This window comes from Mus musculus, chromosome 12 (assembly GCF_000001635.26).
Source record: "Mus musculus strain C57BL/6J chromosome 12, GRCm38.p6 C57BL/6J".
In the NCBI taxonomy this organism is placed as follows: domain Eukaryota; kingdom Metazoa; phylum Chordata; class Mammalia; order Rodentia; family Muridae; genus Mus; species Mus musculus.
Genome location: NC_000078.6, coordinates 88,350,458 through 88,364,526, shown reverse-complemented (window position 1 = coordinate 88,364,526; position 14,069 = coordinate 88,350,458). Strand labels below are relative to the sequence as shown.

Here is a 14,069-nt window from a genome sequence, read left to right as displayed (position 1 = left end):
GACTCCCACACTGCTTCCCAATCTGTGCTCCTCTGAACCCCACCCTCCTGCTGTAGCATTCTCCATAGCAGCTCCTAATGGACTGCATGCACTCTGCTCTACCCTTGACACTAGCTCTGCATAGATCAAAGGAACAGGGAAGCAACCCCATTTCCAAATGTCCTCCATAATAAAAGTGGTGGGGATTGAAATCCATAAAATCTCTGATATAAGAGCCCAACTGTGTCTACATAGATTGGAGTTGGAGTTTTCCATAAGGTGTCAGAGCCTTCAACATGCAGATGAGCTGCCTCCCTCTGGGTATGTTGAAAGGCCTGTCATGTGTAAAATATGTCTGCCAATGAAAACTACCTTTCATTATTAAAGCTTCTGCTAATGAGTCACCTGCCCTGTTCTGTGTCCTTGCCTTGCCTTTCACCTGAGTTACCTCTCATGAAGCCACACCTCTTACATGAGGTCTGAGCCTACCAAGAACCTAAAACCTCATCACTAGGTAATGTGATTAGCAATAAGTAACCTTTAGAGTCCCTCCCCACACGTGGGGTCTGGTGGCACACGCCTTTAATCCCACCACAGAGCACACTCACCTTGTTACTTATCCACACGGAGCAGTAAGATGAGGTATCGAGTGTCATCCTCTCAGGTATAAATGAGGACACTGAGGCACTCGAGGCACTGAGAAGGTGAGAGCTCAGGCCAGGGTGGCTCAGCTAGCAAAGTGGCGAGAGTGATGTGGACAGGCCTTCCCACTGCAAGGGGAAGGCTTTTTTTTTTTTTAAGATATATTTTAGCCTGTGTGTGCATGTGGCCATGTGTGTCTGTGTCTTTGTGTGTGTTATGTACTTCTGTTTGTGTCTTTGTGTTTGTATCTGGGTGTGTGGGTTTGTCTGTATGTGTGTGTGTGTGTGTGTGTGTGTATCTGTTTTTGCTATGTCTATGTGTGCCTGCATGTATTTTTATATGTGACTGTATCTGTGCTTCTATGTCTGTGTATCTGTATCTGTGCTTGTGTCTGTATATCTCTATGTGTGTCTGTGTACAAGTGTATGTGCATGTGCACAGGTGCCCATGGAGGTCAGAAGGGGCTTATCAGATGCCCTAGGGCTAGAGTTACACTTGGGAGCCACCCAGTGTGGGTTCTAAGAACCAAACTCAAGACCCAGGAATAAGCAACAAGTCTGAGCTCACATCCATAGGCCATCTATCTCTCCAGCCCCATCTTCTCTCTCTTTTTTTTAATGACATCTCTTTTATAGGGATGGACCTCAAGTCACTAAGGTCCTTGCTACTGGCTTGAAGTAAATACAACTGCTGCAGACAGAAACTCTCATTTCTGACCTGCAACCAAGCCCCAAGAGAGCCAAGTCTGTGGAAGGCAGTGTCTGGAGCTCTGGAAATCAATAGCATGTCAAAGATCAAGCAATAGTCCTCACTAGAAATAACACATTTGAGCCCGAAGCAGTGGTATAGCTGCTTAATCATCAAATCAATGACAGTGAACTCTGTCTCAGGGCCAGAGGAGACACCCCAGTTCCTCATGAATCCATGTGTTCAGGAAGCCGGACAAGTAGGTGATCAATTAAAAATGTCCATCTCGGGGGCTGGAGAGTTTGCTCAGCAGTTAAGAGCACACACGGCTGCTCACAACTGTCTGTAACTCCAATTTCAAGAGATCAGACACTCCCTCAGACCTGCATGCAGACAGTGCACATGAAATCAAAATAAATAAATAAATCCTCTTTTAAAAGCCCATCTCAAGGATAGAACTAATGAAGAAACCAAGCACTTATGTAAATAGACTTCCCAACTACCATCTACTCCCTGCCCCTCCTCAGGTGACACCCTGAGAATGCAGGTCTGAAATTACATCCCCACTCACCCCCACCTCCACACCACCTCGGTGAAGAAGAGAACCCTGCTGAGGGGAGTCATTTAGGAAGAAAACTCTATTTGTCCCCAACAGTGACCCTGGCTACCTTCCATTTCCTATAGAGATTATTGGGCAAATATACATTTTGTTTTTGTTTTTCTTTCTGGAACACTTTCCAAACCAGAAAAGACCCAAATATACTCTTGGAGAAAGCAGGCAATGACGAATCCATGCCCAGGAACATGGCCTGAGGAGGCTCCCAGTCTTCCCCATCCTACAGTTAGGTAACGTTCAATGCAAGAGTGAGTTTTAACTACACTTCTTAGTGTGTAATGGACAGAACTTGCTTGGATCAATACTAATTAAACTAAGGAATCCCAGACCAATGCCAAGGTTTCTCAGCAGATAAGCAAGATAAATCTCCCCCAGCACAAGAGAACTTTTTCCACTCAGCTCACCTTAGGAAGGGGGACTAACAACTCAAGGGCAAGAGCAGCGGGCAGCAGGTAAGAGAAGTGAGTGAGCTTCCAGAAGTGCTCAAATAAATAGCTCACATAACTTGCACAACTAGATTCTCAAGTACAGACCACTGGAGCTTCACTCTACAGACAAGGCAGTAGAAGAAATTGCCCAAAGGAGCCAAGGGAACAAATGCTAGAGTCCACGTGTGTCTGTGCCGCCAACAGAGTGCATATGAACAAGGAATTGGCTGGAGTGGCCAGTGGTTCTCTGTCTCGGACATTTAGTCCTAGATAACCCAGGCAGGGTGTGTCCTACTGGGAGACAAGACAGGGATGGATGGCTATACCAAGCACTCTAGCCATTCACCAGTCCAGTCTCTGGCAAGGAGGGGACTGAGGGGGTATGTTTGGAAAGAAATAAAGTGTGATAAATTCTCTCAGAAGTTAAAATCTCACACCATAAGGCCCGTTGAGTATCAGCCAAATACCACAGTAAAATAAGAGAGAATATAATCCAGGATAAAAAGGACCCAGGTGGCAAAACTACATGGATATATGTACATAAAGTAATGGGGTTGGGTTGCAGTGTGTAAAGCAGGTGCCATGAGTGCTACAACTACAATATCGAAGCTAGCCACAGGGACACAACCACCCCCCACCCCACCCCCCACCCCCACACACACACACCATAACCCAGTGTGACAAATCGATATGGACTTTTTCTTATAAAATAGCATTCAAACTTATAGTCCCCGGGGTAGCGACATGGCATCTCCTGGGTTCATGTTGGACATGCCGATCCCAGAGTTCAAATATCACACTAAAATCAGAAGTTTAAAGAGGAAGTGGGCTGAATTCTGTGTAGTAACAAGCCCTCCACATCACTCTGCTGCACACTACATACACACAGCCTGTGAACCACAGTGACAAGAAGACGCTTAAAGAAAAATTGTCACAGGACAAAATCCAATTCCTAGCAACTCCGCAACTATATCTTGAGCGCCTACTAAGCGCTAAGCTTCTCACTTTCGTGGCAAGTAAATGTCAACGAAGTCTGGGACAGCTGTACTATGAAAGTCTTCTCTCCGCACATCTGCTGGAAGCACTGGAAGTCTCCAAGGTACTGGGGAGTTAAGGAGACTGGAGCCTGTAGCAAGCCTAGGTGACCTGACTTCTGGGGAGGCCCCTGCTCTTCACCACTCCACGCTCATCGCCCCAGCTACCTCTGCGTGGGAGCCCACAAGGTCACCGATGTCTGAAGGCTGCCGGCGGAGCCACTCGTAGCCCCTCTTCACCTCTGCCTACTCCAGGGCACGCAAGGTTGGGCCACCCAAGTGGCCAGTCCACACTAAGGACCTCTAGGACACCGAGCGAGAGAGTCACAGCCAAGGGGGCGGGGCACTGCGAGTCACCTGAACCACGTGGTTTCGCCAGCTAGGGTGACAGGGTCACAGGCTCGAGTTTCCTCCCAGCTTCGTCTGGGCGGCAGAGCCTGAGCTCAAACGTCGCGGAGCACATCTGCACCGGACCCACCGCTCTCCACGTCCCGCACAATCTGGCAGCGGGATTGGCCAGGACTCTGTGCGCGGGTGCTACTCACCAGAGGGTAGGGAAGCTGCGCCGCGCAGCCCGGAACCCAAATTCCAGGAAACAGTGCTTTCGCCACCAGAGCGCCTACAGAAGCCGGTGCCGCGAGGCCTGCCGGGATTTGTAGTTCTTTTCTGTTCCTTAGACTAGAGGCCACAGCTGTGGTCCCTGAGCCAGAGGAAAACCTTTCCTTGTCTGCTAAGATACCGACAAAGAATCATACTGAGAATAATTTAAGGAGTCAAAGTATAGATCCATGTTTAATGGATGATGTAATTCTGGATCTGTAGATTTTAAGTAGGCATTAGATTCTAATTAGAATTCTAATGAGTGAGTCAGCTATTCCTGTTGAAACGAAGACCTTGAGAGAAATGAAATGAAACCTTGTTTCAGTGGAGAGAATTGTAGGAGAGGTTAAATATTTCTGTGAAAATTGCCATTATTATACGGAAGCAAAGCGAAGTCTCTGGTTTGACAAAATGCCTATTATCACTATTCATCTGAAATGCTTTGCTGCTACTGGAGTTTGATTGTTATGGTGGTGGACTTTCCAAGACCAACACTCCTTTGTTGATACCTCTTAAGCTGTCACTAGAAGAATGGAGCACCAAGCCGACTAATGACAGCTATGGATTATTTGCTGTTGCAATGCACAGTGGCATTACTATTAGTAGTGGGCACAAACTCTACTGCATCTGTTAAAGTCCCTGGCTTTTAACAGTCTAGAACTCGATGAGGGGAATTTTGTGGTTGACCAGATGTGTGAAATAGGTAAGACAGAGCCACTGAATGAGGAGGAAGCAAGGGGGTGGCTGAAAATTATGACGATGAAGTATCAATTAGATTTGGTGGAAAAGGTTTTGAACAACAACAATAAAAAAAATGTAGAAGGTATTGGACTTCTTGGAGGACAAAAGAGCAAAGCAGACTATGAGCTGTCCAACAAAACATCTAATCCTGATAAGGTGGTTGGGACCCCATTCACTGACAATAGAAATTCTGAAACTAATGATACTAATGGGACCCACGAATCTGACAGGAACGAAGACTCCAGTGACCCAACAGGCGTTAACATGAATGGAGTTGAGAATGAAATTTCCTATGCAGTGCAAAACTTAAAGGAGTATGAGGGGAAGTAGTTGCTTTTTGATGATTCTAAAGCAAAAGTTACATAATAGAAAGACTTTCTGAGTTCTCTTTGCCCTTCTACATCTCCTACATCAACTTCCTACTTGCCATTCTATAAAAAATTATAGTGAGTATATTTTCCCTGTAAATATTAAACAGACACGGACAGATGTTGGTAAAGTTGATTACATCTAAGGGTCTTTAGTTTATCTTTTGAAGCTATTGGATATTATTGGTCTCTCGAGGCTTTTACATACTTTTTACCTATTTTTTAAATACTGAAAACCATGTTGACTTTTTAGAATCATTTTCCTTACTACAGACAAGTGATGGATAAGCTGGGAACCAACTTGTCTAGATTCTAAATGATCCAAAATGGAAACTTGAAACAATTAACACTTTTGGATTTACATGATCTTTTGTGTTTGCTTTTTAAAATACAGTGCTTGTATTTGTATTCTCCATATTTTGGAGTAATTATCTATATGATGGTTATTGGTCTGGCTTTTTCACCCAAGAAACCATTTCATTCAGTATATTTAGTGTTATAATAGCCATGAAGCCAAATCTTTGGGCTGTGTCAGAGACACAAAGTCTAGAATATGTATATTCACAATGGTGTATATTTTGTGCCTTGAATAACTTTGGAAAGTGCCTCAGAAAACCTGGCAATCCCCTCTATCTTCATAAGAATTTTATATGTATTTATGAAGATGACTCTGTACTCTAGTCAATCTTTTTTGGCATGACCAATTTATATCTCTTCATATTCATTCTGTATGATCTGTACATAGTACACCAACTTAGAGGTGTGACTGTTAAGTTATTTAAAAACAAACAAACAAAGCTGGAGGTCAAAAAAATTAAACTGTTTAACAACAACAGCGAGAGAGAGAGAGAGAGAGAGAGAGAGAGAGAGAGAGTTAGCAAGGGCTGGAGAGATGGCTCAGCAGTTAAGAACACTGTTCTTCCAGAGGTCCTGAGTTCAATTTACAGTAACCACAAGGTGTTTCACATCCATCTGTAATGGGATTGGATGCGCTCTCCTGGTGTATATAAGAACAGCTACACAGAAGATGGCCTAGTCAGCCATCACTGGGAAGAGAGGCCGCTTGGTATTGCAAACTTTATATGCTCCAGTACAGGGGAATGCCAGGGCCAAGAAGTGGGAGTGGGTGGGTAGGGGAGCAGGGCGTGGGGGAGGGTATAGGGAACTTTCAGGATAGCATTTGAAATCTATATAAAGAAAATGTCTAATAAAAAATAAATTAAAAAAAAGAAAAAGAAGCCATGAAAAATACAAAAAAAAAAAAAACAAAAAAAACAAAAAAAAAAAAAAACCAAAAAACAAAACCAAAAAGAAAAAAGCAGAAGTGGGTGGGTAAGTGGTAGAGAGGCAGGGGGAAGGGGTATGGGATGGGGATTCTGGAGGGGGGACATGGAAAGGGGATAACATTTGGAATTTAAATAAAGAAAGCATCCAATAAAAGAAAAAATGAAAAAAATAATAATGCAGATCTTATCATCCCTTCGACAATGAGAAAACCACGCTTGAGAATATTAAATAACTCATCTGGGGTCACTGTCTGGTTAGGGACTCAGGTAACTTCCTCTATGCAGTAAATATAATGCTTTTCTCAAAAGAAAAGAAAAGAAAAGAAAAGAAAAGAAAAGAGAACAGCTACAGCATTACTCAAGTACATTAAATAAGTATTTTTTTTAATGAGTCAGCAAAGAAGGAATTTACTGTTAGTTGTTAAATAGTAAGAATATGAGAGTGGATCTGAGTTATCTGTGATCCTGATGCATTGACCTCTGGTGACCGAATGTTGATTTATAAGATGCACTTTGAAATGATAAGTGAGTCATCCATTTTATAAATATCTGAAGCTATTCTCACTGCATCTTTCAGTTCAATGGAATTGTAATCAAATTTCCAGCTATAATTTTACCTGGCCCTTTGACAAGCTAATCTAAAAATTATATGGAAAACACAGGGTAAAGCATAATGAAAACATTACTGAACAAGAACATGCTCCAAGAACTTGGCCTTCCGTACTCCACATGTATGATTAGGCTATGAAAATTAAGACCATGTGATATTTACATAGGCTGGAGGAAAGGGATGGAACCTTCTAAGGAAGCCTCCTGTACTGCGTGGAGGGTGGAGGTTTTCAGGACATGAGCTGAACACTAGTGATCTGCTAGACCCTTTAACTTGTTCCACATGCAGAAACTAATGTGATGTCAAGATTCTCACAAGAAAAGAAAAGAGAAAGCATCCCCTTGAGTTCAAGACAGGGCAAGTGTGGTGGGCACAAATTGTAAAGGGAGCCTTGTTAAATCTGAACTGAATTAAATTTAAAAACTTTCCTACTGGATATTTGGTTGTTGTATGTAGAAAACTCAATTGTTTGCAAAACATACAAGCTTAGGAAGATAGTGTGTTTGTCAGGTGCAGTTAGGTGTGGTGCTGGCTTAACTGGCAGCTGTCATGTAGAAGAATGTGAAACTGATCCATTCTTATCTCCTTGTACAAAGCTCAAGTCTAAGTGGATCAAAGAACTCCAATAAAACTAGAGACACTGGAAATTATAGAGCAGAAAGAGGGGGAAAGCCTCGAAGATATGGGCACGCGGGATGGGGGTGGGGGGGATTCCTGAATAGAACAGCAATGGCTTGCGCTGTAAGATTGAGAATCAATAAATGGGACCTCATAAAACTGCAAAGCTTCTGTAAGGCAAAAGATACTGTCAATAAAACAAAAAGGCCACCAACAGATTGGGAAAGGATCTTTACCTATCCTAAATCAGATAGGGGACTAATAAGGTAAATACTAAACAGGTATTGTGGAACAATCTTCAAAAAATAAAAAGGGGGATTTATATCTCTGTACACCAAAAACGTATGTTTTATTACACATTTTCTTCATTTACATTTCAAATGTTGTCCCGAAAGTCCCCTATACCCTCCCCCCCCCGCCCTGTTCCCCAACCCACCCACCTCTGCTTCCTGGCCCTGGCATTCCCCTTGTACTGGGACATATGATCTTCGCAAAACCAAGGGCCTCTCATCCCATTGATTGCCGACTAAGCCATCCTCTGCTACATATGCAATAGAGACATGAGCTCTGGGGGGAGGGGGCCACTGGTTAATTCATGTTGTTGTTCCTCCTATAGGGTTGCAGACCCCTTTATCTCCTTGGGTACTTTCTCTAGCTCCTTCATTGGGGGCCCTGTGTTCCATCCTATAGATGACTGTGAGCATCCATTTCCATATTTGTCAGGCACTGCCATAGCCTCACACGAGACTGTATGTCCTCTTAAATTGAGTTGTATTTGCATAAATAATTGCAAAATTTGAGAATTAGCAGTACCTAGAAAAGGAACAGTTTCAAGCAATTGCAAACTATGGTCTATATATTGGCTAGATAGATAGATAGATAGATATACAAATTAAAAGCTTGATTTTTCAGCATTTCAAAAACAGCAGCTACAGCACATAGTTCAATTATCTGTGCTAAAGTAAGGGGAAACTCGAGAGAATGAACATGTGATCCAATCACATATGCTGCCTTCCCATTAGATGAGGCATCTGTGAATACAGTAAGTGGGTTCTCTACGGGCTGCATGTGTAAATTTACAGGGAATACAAAAGCATGCACAGAGGCAAATTTAACAACTTGGTTTTTGTATAATGTTTATCAATTTTGCCTAATGAATTTGTACATTCAAAAGGCCAAACATCAGTATTTTGCAATGACCAATTTAATTGCTGTTTGGAATAAGGAATAACTATTTCACCAGTTTCTTTCCCAAAATATTTCTGTGATTCTATCCTACAATTCTGTATTAAGACAGCAACAGCTTCATAATAAAGCATTAAAACTTTTTTTGGAGATGAAGAAAGATGAATCCACATTAATGGTCCCTTTTGCCAAAGGACTGCTGTGGGCTCATGAGTTATAGCAATAATGCAAGCAGTCAACAATTGATCATAGTCTATATAATGTATCTGTTGTTGCTAATAGTCTCCTCTACTTTCTTCAAAGCTATTCGTCCCTCATCAGTTCATTGTCCTGGGGAATTAGGATTTGCATCTCCTTGAGGGTATCACACAGAGGTTTAAGGTCTCCTGCAGTGAGCTTAAGATGTGGTCTCAGCCAATTAATATCTCCTACCAACCCATTTAGACTAAGTAAATTATCTTTTCTGACTTGAATTTTCTCTGCTGCAATTTGTTTAGTATAACTCATGTTACAAATATTGACAAAAGAATTTGCCTTTGAATCTTTTCTAATGTAATTGAGGAAAATATGTAATAAAAAATTATATTAAAAAAGTAACAACTACTACTACAAAATTTTAAAGCTTCTTGTGTAAGAGCAAAGCCTTGTAGTAAAAATCCATCAGAGGAATCTGCTAATAAAACACCTATATAATAATATACACTGGAAGATTCAAAGTTCTAACTTCTTGTATTGAAGCGGTGACAAAAAAATTTTTTTACATAATGTAGGGTTATTAGCCATTCCTTGAGGCAAAACTTTCCAATGATATAGCTTCATGGGTTCTTTAAAATTACAAGCAAGCTCACTGAAAGCAAACCCTTCACAATCATCAGGATGCAAAGGAATAAAGAACAATCCTCCAAATCCATAATAATCCTATATGGAGTAGGCAGGCCAGATTGTAACGCCTCTACAAGTTCCTTAGTTTTAATAACCTTTCCAGACCCTGCAACAATCTCCACCTGCCAGATTTTTTCTTAATTACAAATATGTGGCACTCGAGCATGGCCGCGGCCGCGGTGGGAGGAGCCCCGGGTCTGGCCCCCGGCCCCTCCAGGCCCGCGCCGGCCGCCCTCTTCTTTCTCAACAACATCTCCCTGGACGGACGCCCCCTGAGCCTGGGTCCCGGAGGCGAGAAGCCAGCGCCGCCGCCACCGCCACCGCCCACCGAGGACAGCGAGGCGCCCGCGCCGCCGCCTGCTCCACCTGGAGGCCTCCCCGGGCTGCCAGCCAGGCCCGCACCCCAGGGCCTGCTCAGCCCCACGACGGCGCCCGCCGGCCTTGGCCTGGACGGGCAGCGCCAAAGGAGTCACATCTCAGCGCTGTTCCCTTGAGTTTCTGGAAGACTCAGTGGGATGTGCCTCGGTGCAGAGCACCAAGCATGCATCTGGATCGCCAAGACACAAAGGCCTTGAAGAAAACCCACTTCATCAAGAACACGAGGCAGTATGACACAAAGAACAGCAGGATTGTACTCATCTGTGCCAAGTGGTCCCTGTGTGCGGCCTTCTCAGTCCTGCCCTATGGAGAAGGCCTACGGATCAGTGACCTGAGGGTGGACAGCCAGAAGCAGAGGCACCCATCCAGCAGCGTTTCTGTTTCTTCTGAGATGGTCTTTGAATTGGAAGGCGTTGAGCTGGGAGCAGATGGAAAGGTCGTTCGTGTCTTATGCAAAGTTCCTGTACCCTACTAACGCTCTGGTTATACACAAGAATGACAGCCATGGCTTGCTGCCCCAGCCTCGGCCCAGCATCCCCAGGGCTCCACCAGGTTCAAGACACAAACCTGTGCCTACCAAGTCAACACCAGCTGCCACAGAACTAGGAAGCGATGGGGGAGATGCAGTGGAATACAATCCCAACCTCCTGGACGACCCACAGTGGCCGTGTGGAAAACATAAGCATATACTCATCTTGACTTCATACATGACCACCGTTATAGAGTATGTGAAACCTGCAGACCTCAAGAAGGATATGAACGAGACCTTCAGGGAGAAGTTCCCTCATATCAAACTGACATTGAGCAAAATTAGGAGTTTAAAACGGGAGATGCGGAACCTTTCTGAAGAGTGCAGCTTGGAGCCTGTGACCGTGTCCGTGGCATATGTGTACTTTGAGAAGCTCGTACTGCAGGGCAAGCTCAACAAACAGAACCGCAAACTGTGTGCTGGAGCCTGTGTTCTGTTGGCTGCCAAGATCAGCAGTGACCTCCGCAAGACTGAAGTGAAGCAGCTTATTGACAAGCTGGAGGAAAGGTTCCGGTTCAACAGGAAAGACCTCATTGGCTTTGAGTTCACGGTGCTCGTGGCTTTGGAACTGGCCCTGTACCTCTCCGAGAACCAAGAGTTACCTCACTACAGACGCCTCACCCAGCAGTTCTAGCCCAAACAGTGCACCCCAGAGGGAGGCTGCTTTGGTAGGAAGACGAGTAGCTTGGCTAGAGCACTGACTAGTGTTCCTGTCCCTCCTCCAGTAACTGCACTTGCCCCTCACAGCCCATGGCAGCTTGGCTTCCTAGGAAAGAGAGTTTTTAATTTTGGGGCAGAGCACGCCTCCACCTCGAGACGCTCCCTGTTGAGGGTTTTCCTGAAGCAAGTGAACAGTGTGAGGCTTGGTTTGCTCTTCGTGTGGCGAGACCAGCCTGGCTTATGTTGTGAATCCTGAGGGCCAGCCTTCCTTCTGCCTACCCATGAAACCATTCCTGTAGAGACCTAGGTGTCCAGACCTTCTGAACTTGCTGCAATTGCCAGGCTTCTGTCTTCTGGTGCCTCCACTCAGACAGTTCCCCATCAGCACTATTTTATTTTTGGTCAAGATACAGGATAGGGCAGGCACCTTGATTCTGAGTCTGCTCTCACTGGACCTTGTTAAAGCATCTGCCACTGTGAAACCCGTGTCACATGCACAGCAGTGCTTGGCCAACCCCTGCTGCCTCCTGCCAGCACAGCTTTTCCCTGTGTCACTGGACAACCACTGACTGTGGGCTCTTGACTTTCCTAAGCAATATCGTGATGGAGAAAAGTCATTATAACTTGAGATTTGGTCTCTATGGGAACAGACGATGGCCCATTCAGGCCTGCTGCTGACTTTGAACCACACTTGATCCTCAAGCAGGAAGTCACTGATCCTGCTACCTACTGTCAATGAGTACATGTCATCAGGCCAACTTGCCCTATGCCACTGTCATCACTCAAGAGCTATCCTCCACCTCCATAGGCCTGTTATCCTTCCCTAGAAACTGGTCACCAGCCTGGCAGACGCCAGCCACACAGCTTGGTTCCAGTCTCATGTCCCAGAGATGCTCTTCCTCAAGCCAGACACCGACCACCTAGGTCTATCAGAATAGTAACAGCTCAGACAGGAGTTTGAAGGATAGTAAACACGTTTTAGCCTGTCCATGCTTATGCTGGTGTAAGCATGCCACGTTCTCAGAGCATTATTGGGTGCAATACGTCGTTCCTGCAAACAGGTTATCTTCAGGGCAGCCCCATCATTTTGATTAAAATGAACTTAGATACGGCTGACTGATGGGATAAATGTTATTTAAGCTTCTAGATGTAGTAAGGTGTATTCATTTTACCAAGCTGGTCTGCTGTTAGTCCTTCCTAAGCTTCGCTAAGAGCTGCTGGTTTGTGGTAATGAGCACTGTTAAAGCCAACCCTAAAACCAAACATGGGCTAAACAGAGTCCTATAGACTGAGTCCAGAAATCTGAGGTATATCCATGGTGTCCAGCTGGACTCTGACCCAATGCCACAGTGCTCAACAGGACACAGCTGTGTCAGACCTCAGAATGTTGTGTATATCCAGTAGGTTATAAATGGAAGGTTTTTAAATGTTTTTGTTAAAGTAGAACTGGTTTTTGCAAAAAAAAAAAAATAAATAAATAAATAAAAATAATCTTCCCCTTTTTATTTTAATAAAATGATGCTGGAATAGGCCTATGTAATTATGTCCATCCGCCAGGGCTCCTGTTTTAGGTCGTTCCTCTATGTTACAGCCTTACCCGTCATAGGGTAACCCTATAGCCACCAGGCCCCGTGTCTTAGGTTGGTCTGTGCATGAGGAAAGTTGCCTGCCTCTGGATACGGAGATGCTGTGTGACAGTAATTGCTAAATGACCTAAGGCGAACTCTACAAAAGAGGCCAGCCAAGTTTTTTAAGGAATGAATTAACGGAGAAATCATGATCACCCTATCGCATGCAATGAGGAAACCTCAGCAATGTCCAAGGGCTGATCAATGATCGTTGAGTCTCTCTCATCCCAGTGCAATGGATCCATAAATCCGTGGGGTGCAAGAGCAGAGAACTCAGATGCCAACTAATTCTTGAGCATAGATAACCAAACTTCAGGGGAGGTGCCGTTTTCAATGGCTAAAAGTGCCTGAGTTATAATCACCTTGTCACGTTTTTGTTGAGTTCTGAATTTGCAAACCAACCAAAGCATGAACACCAGTCCACAGCATATGGCAGCACAAAACAAAATCACTCCCACTCATTCCTTAAAGTAAGAAAATGCAGAGGTAAGCCAAGAGGTGAAGTCTCCAAGAGTCACTGGTTTCACTCTGGTTCCATTAAGGTTCAGGATCTGTATTTGCAGCTTCGTCTGCAACCTTTCCAGCTCCTGCGACCAGTTCCCCTTCAGATAATTCAATAAATCTGTACTTTTAATGAAAGAATTGTTAATATACCTAATGGGAGTAATGCACACATGCAGAGTTGATGCCATACAACTCATTTGTATGACATCCATCATCTGTTCCATGTTGTGTTGTAAAATATCTACTCTTTGATTCACTAACATTAGTCCTGAGGTGACATGAGAATCCACCCTTTGCAGGGTAAGCAATGCCTCAGACGTTTTTTCTGTTATCTGACTTATGGTATCAGCAGTATTGACTTGATTGGCCATAGCAATTCCTGCAGTAACCGCGGATGCTGCAGACACTACAATGGTAGTAACAATGGCGGCTGTGATTCCAAAATCTCTCTTCAGCTGAACAAGACTCATGATTGGGAACTTCTCTGGATCTGCCTCAACAGGCACAGGGACAAAGGTTGGTAAATGTACCACTAAGGCTAAGAAATTAGTTCCATTCCAGCATTGTGCCAAAAAACAAGTGACACTTGTACAATCTAACCATTCTGTATTATTTTGAAATTCAGCTAATATAAAGAAAAATGGAGGATTAACACAAACTTCTACTGGAGAAGTAGTCATATTTCTGATAACTC

General features: G+C 44.1%; 1 protein-coding gene and 2 pseudogenes across 18 annotated transcripts in view; 2 read left to right on the top strand and 1 right to left on the bottom strand.

The window, feature by feature from the left end:
* Window positions 1–4,033, bottom strand: part of Adck1 (aarF domain containing kinase 1) — a 101,233-nt gene extending 97,200 nt beyond the window's left edge. For 4 of the 18 annotated variants that reach the window (NM_001277297.1, NM_001361599.1, NM_001361600.1 and 1 more), the window contains exon 1: window positions 3,932–4,013. The gene's annotated coding sequence lies outside the window, so the exon portion shown is untranslated. Of the gene's footprint in view, window positions 1–3,554 lie in introns of all 18 variants that reach the window. The other 14 variants (XM_030246933.1, XM_030246937.1, XM_030246939.1 and 11 more) reach the window with 11 other exon arrangements.
* Window positions 4,269–5,370, top strand: Gm5655 (predicted gene 5655; annotated as a pseudogene).
* Window positions 9,841–11,214, top strand: Gm6190 (predicted gene 6190; annotated as a pseudogene).